The sequence below is a fragment of the Cydia strobilella genome, chromosome 24 (assembly GCF_947568885.1).
Source record: "Cydia strobilella chromosome 24, ilCydStro3.1, whole genome shotgun sequence".
NCBI classification, from domain to species: Eukaryota; Metazoa; Arthropoda; class Insecta; order Lepidoptera; family Tortricidae; genus Cydia; species Cydia strobilella.
In genome coordinates, this window is record NC_086064.1 from 117,842 (window position 1) to 123,971 (window position 6,130).

Below are 6,130 nucleotides of genomic sequence, written 5' to 3' on the forward strand. Positions count from 1 at the left end.
TATCACAATCTGAGGGTCTATCGTGAAACAAGAAAATCGAACTTTCGTTATCTAACATCTCTGTCACTCTTGCGAATTCGAGCGATAAAGAGGCAGCTAGATAACGAAATTTCGGATTCGAGTTTTCCGGTAGGTCCCCTGAAAACTTGTCAAAAACCTGTGCACTAAAAAAGCTAGTGCTGCACTCTGGTGGCAGAACATTGCAGTAATATCCCCTATTCCTCGTCCTTTGGAAATCTGAAATAAAAAGTTGAGTTTTGTGACCAACAATATTAATAAAAGGAACATTCATCAATGATCATTAATGTCTTTTTTATTAGGGTTCCGTACCCAAAGGGTAAAAACGGGACCCTATTACTAATACTTCGCTGTCCGTCTGTCTGTCACCAGGCTGTATTTCATGAACCGTGATGATGAGATGATGTATTTCTGTTGCCGCTATAACAACAAATACTAAAAAGTACGGTCCCCTTGGTGCGCGCGTCCGACCCGCACTTGACCGGTTTTTAGTATTAAACTATAGTCTGGCAAACACAATCTGTCAGTAAGTAAGAACAAAGAAAGCTATAGGTACAGTCGAAGGCAAAAATATCAATCCAGACAAATGGCTTAAAAATATGTGAACACGATTTTATTGTCTAAGCGTACACATATTTTTGAGACTTTGGGAATGTATATATATTTATGCCCTTGACTGTACTCATCAATTAAAATGAGACAGTCCTGGGCCAAACTATAAGAAAGCTGCAAATGTCGATAGGTTATTGATGAGGTCGATACATCACTATGCCAAAAATATAACCTATCATACTTAGCAGAAAAGTTCGAAAATATATGCAAAAATCTATATAGACTTGAATGCAAGTAATAATTACATAAACAACATATCGATTTCTATGTTTAGGGTCAGGTCCTATAAATTAATTTGTTCAAAATTGAACAAAACTCACCGATTAAAGGTTATCGGTTCGTGCGTATTTTCTTTTCTTCCTGTATGCGATTTACAGCCCTCGATCACACAAGACATTATCACAAAGGGAACTTCAAACCATTACAAATAAAAACTCAGCACGTTTTCCAACAATCTGTCAGGAATAGCAACAATATAATTAAAATAAACCAAGATGACCGCTGAAACATCCCGAAATATTTCAACTAAAATAATACGACTATGTCAAGTTGTTACAGTTGACACCTACCTGTGAAATAACGAACATATATTTTATTTGGCTGGATTATATTATAGAACCACATAAGACCATTTGACATTTCCCTCAGTTCATCCTTATGACAATACTGAAAAAAACGAAAGAACTTGCGGATTGTTGTCTCACTCACTCATAGACAAAAAGTAATAACGTGTTGTGAATACGATATCTTTTACCAAGCTTTTATTTTTGCCCGGCTTCTTTGCTTTAGTCATTATTCTGAGGTCCCTATAAGGGTTCCTAATGAAGGCTACCCTTTTTGTGCTCACCAGTTGGCGCCACTGATGATGTAGGTCCAGAAAAACAGATCTCAAAATTCTTCTATGCTTATTTTTATAAAATCAATACGTTCTAATATTTTAACGTCTAAATGTGTCATTTTTAGGGTTCCGTAGCCAAATGGCAAAAAACGAAACCCTTATGGATTCGTCATGTCTGTCTGTCTGTCTGTCCGTCCGTATGTCACAGCCACTTTTTTCCGAAACTATAAGAACTATACTGATGAAACTTGGTAAGTAGATGTATTTTGTGAACCGCATTAAGATTTTCACACAAAAATAGAAAAAAAAAAGCAATAAATTTTCGGAGTCCCCATGCTTAGAACTGAAACTCAAAAAAATTTTTTTATCAAACCTATATGTGTGGATGGTGGTATGGATAGGTCTTCAAAAATGATATTGAGGTTTCTAATATCATTTTTTTCTAAACTGAATAGTTTGCGCGAGTGACACTTCCAAAGTGGTAAAATGTGTCCCCCCCCCCTGTAACTTCTAAAATAAGAGAATGATAAAACTAAAAAAAACATATGATGTACATTACCATGCATACTTCCACCGAAAATGAGGGATAACGCGTAAGAATTCGCCGCTAGGGGCGCTAGTGTAGATGGTGGTCTTTTCCATAGTTCAATGACTGACAGCTTTTCTATAGTCTTTTGGACCACCATCAACAGAGGCGCCAACTGGTGAGCAAAAAAACGATAGCCCTCATTGGTTTGAACGAGATCTAGTAAGTAGTTTTTTTTAATACGTCATAAATCGTAAACCGCAATTTACCTTTCAATCACGTTTCACATAAAAAATACATTGTTAAAATTATGTAATGAACGGAACCCTCGGTGCGCGAGTCCGACTCGCACTTGGCCGGTTTTTTAACCTGTGTACAAGATATGTGTAGGATCCTACATTCACTATCACAGTATCACAATATTTCGCAGTATCGGATGTAAGATCCTACATCCGATATCCGATAACAGACATCCGATAATGTCGGTCCGAAAGCTGACGGGGGTCCGACATGGCTGAAATTATCGGAAGTGCCTCTCCGATAACGAATGTTGAATGATGCCTATGAGAAAAACAGCTGCTATTAGTGTGCCCTATGGCATCAAGTCCGCCTTTTTTGCATTAAGATTTTTTTTAAATTTCTTATATGAATAAATAAATAGAGAAAAATACATATTTTATACATTTTACTGCTATCCGATATCGGATCGTACAATGTGAAGTGAACCAATTTCTTTACCATTCCACAGAATAAATAATAGTACTACCGTACAGAAAGGAAACTTCCTACATAACCGAAGTTTGACAGTGGTTCAGGGTCGAACCATGCTATCCCTTTTTAATATATGGCGGTATCCCTTTCGGCTCTTTAGGGTTATCAAATTTGAAGTTATCTTACATGGAGGCTATATAAAGGAGCCAAATCTCTATGTATGAAAAGTGTCCATCAAAAAACAGTAATTAGGCGGTGCCACCATACACCGAAATACTACCAAAAACAACCTACGTAATTTGGTCGGGTTATTTATTGCCTTATGTCCCAGAGCCTAACTAGCGCCACCGGAGAGATTAGGAACTATTATTTAAAGCTAAAAGCGATCACTTTTGCAACAATTCTGCCTTAAGAGATTGGCATCCTTTCTATACCATCCATATTATCTTATCTGTGGTCGTGAACGCAAAGGGACGTCAAGTTGTGCCAACCCTAATAATTGTTCGGACCAATGCCGAGCCGAACGGAGCCGAGTTTGCCCGAAGCGAGGTTCCGCACCCCTGACCATTCTGACCAGAGTATATAAACTGATTCTGACGGACTGACATAGGGTGCGTACACACCAAGTCAACGAACGCCAAACGAATGGGTTTGCCGGCCTTCGTTGGCCCTGCCTGGTCGACTCAACAAACGCCAACTACCGTTCTATAATCATTCGTTGGCGTGTGCCGGCCATTCAGTGTGTGGTCATTGGTGGTCATTCACATTCACAGAGGGTACCGATAGTGCCGGGATTTCCCGGGATTTATAGCCAAGCAAAGAACCGGGATTTCAAAATTTTTTTTTTCATGGAAATATGGGACACTTGGCAACACTGGCGCACGTGTGCGGCAGTCTGTAAGGTAGGATCGCACCGTTTTGACAAGCCCACGAAAATACTACCTATTCCTAGAACTGCTCCAAGGTCGCGGTGCGGTGCGATGGTGTGTTACGAATTTAACATTGGCAACATGTGCAAGTGAGACACCGCGGCCCACTTTTGCTTTCTCAAGTGGACTGTTTTCTGTAGTCTGGTACGAACACCTTTCTGGCTCGGTGATAAGGTTCAATTTAGTATGGCAAAAAAAGTGACAGCTCGCTCCACCTTAGGCAAGGGCCTGACACTTTGATAGAGAAAGATAGTTTTATTGCGATTGCTATAAGCCTCGGGAATGTTCGCGGCAGCGCACACGGCGTGTTTTCATACCACTATGCGACTGCGCGCCGCGTCCTTGGTCCAGCGGGTGCGAGCCAGCCCCAACACAGTCCTAGCGATGATCGCGGACAGAGTGGACTGTCCTTACATCATGCACTGCTGTGACAGGCATGTAATTAAGACTGGCATAGGATAGGGACTTAGTGTATGCTTTAAATTTATTTTATTGTTTTATTAATAGGTACCAATTTTTCGATTTCAATTTTAATTTTATATTTGTTTTTATTATTTTTATGACGTGCAAAAACTGATTATGAGCCTTGCAGCTTGAAATAAATGAATTTTTTTTTTTTTTTTTTTTTTTTTTTTATAAGAGTAAAGAGAAAATAGTGCCATGCTTTGTCCTTATCAGCGACCGGGTGGCATCATAGGTAAGAGGCGATGGCGAAATTTATAAGAGTGAAAGAGAAAAAATCCTATGCTGCTCAAATTTTATATAAATATTCTTTCTCTTACCCCGGTCGCTCGGTGATTCAGATGTCGACGTTTTCTATGAAAAGGCAAAAAAAATTGACGATATTAGGGTTGGTCCCATAATAAAAGTAGCTCAGTTTAGCGAGTAGAATCGAGCCCTGAATTTGATGCCCCATGGTCAGAGACATACTGTATACTATACTATGTCTATGACCTTAGGTATAATTTCATGGACTATAGTCATCTTTTGTATTGTATTGTATTGTATTTATTTATTGCATTTCACATGTACATTACAGGTTCAGGTTCTTTCCAAGGAAGTTGATCTGATTTGACAGTGGCAGGCAGTATGGCCTTTGGTCTTAGCCTGTCCAGAAACACAAATAATTTAAAAAAAATACAATGACGTCAGTGACAACAGTGTTGCCAACATGGTACAAAATATGCCAGGTCTGGCATATTTTCACTCGCTTTGGCATCAAAGTTTTCCATTTAGCACCTGGCATATTTTTTTTGCATATTTGGTCTAAGCCAAGTTTGCACCAACTTGGCAGCGACAATATGCGCCTACGTCTTATATGTGGTTCATATTTTTATATGAATTTTGACTTTTGTGGTGGTGGATGGCCGGATGGACGTCGACGTCGACTGACTAATCTGACTATATATATATTTTTTATACCACGTCGGTGGCAATCAAGCATACGGCCCGCCTGATGGTAAGCAGTTACCGTAGCCTATGGACGCCTGCAACACCGGATATATTACACGCGCGTTGCCGACCCTTTAAAAACCTGTACACTCCTTTTTTGAAGAACCCCAACCCAAGAATATATACCTAATAATTTTAAAATGGCAACTAAATCCATTTAAATTGACAACTGTTTTTTCGTGGATTGACATATTTGAGTTCCGTTTTGCATTCTTCATGTATAGCCAACTTGCTGTGTAGTTAGTGCTGAATTATATACCATTTTTATCCTGCCACTGGTAATTCATTTCGTACTGGGTTTGCGTAGTACTACTACTTTTACTCCAATTAAGGCGTAATTAGAGTGACAGAGATATTTGCTTGAAATTTACGATTTTCGCGGTTATATGCCTGAAACGGAGTAGCTTTTCTCGCGTTTTTTGCTCACTGGGTCAATAATAAATTGCCAAACAACAGCAGACTCGTAATAGTCGTAACTATAAGTCTGTCAAGCCATTTCCGTTAGTAGAAAAAAGCGGCAAATTTAAATAAAGTAGGCGCGAAGGGTTATCGTCCAATAGTCCATAGAAAATTTGAATTATGCGCCTTTTTCCACTGACAAAGTACGGTGTATTTATAAATCGATGAACACCGGTAGCATGCACGAAAAACTGTCACGTTGTTTACAGATCTCCATGGTAACGTGCTACTACTAGGAGCCATATTACATATTCTTAAAGCGTGCACGTGATAGGTCATAATAATTTAATTCATAAATAAAAGTACCTATGCAATTTTTCATTAATGTTTATGACGTTATCACGCAAAATAAGCACCCGTAAACCGACTTTACGGACAACAATATATTTTTTAGACAACATATTATTTTAAGTGCCTGTTTTCAAGTGACATTTTAGCATTTTTTTATAGCATATTTCAAAAAACTTTTGCATATAGTAGCTCAAGCAAATCTTGTCAGTAAATAAGAACAAAAAAAAACTATATTCATCCTTTTCATTTGGGTGCTAGTACTCGTGTAAGACAAAGATAGTATGATTCTCTCTG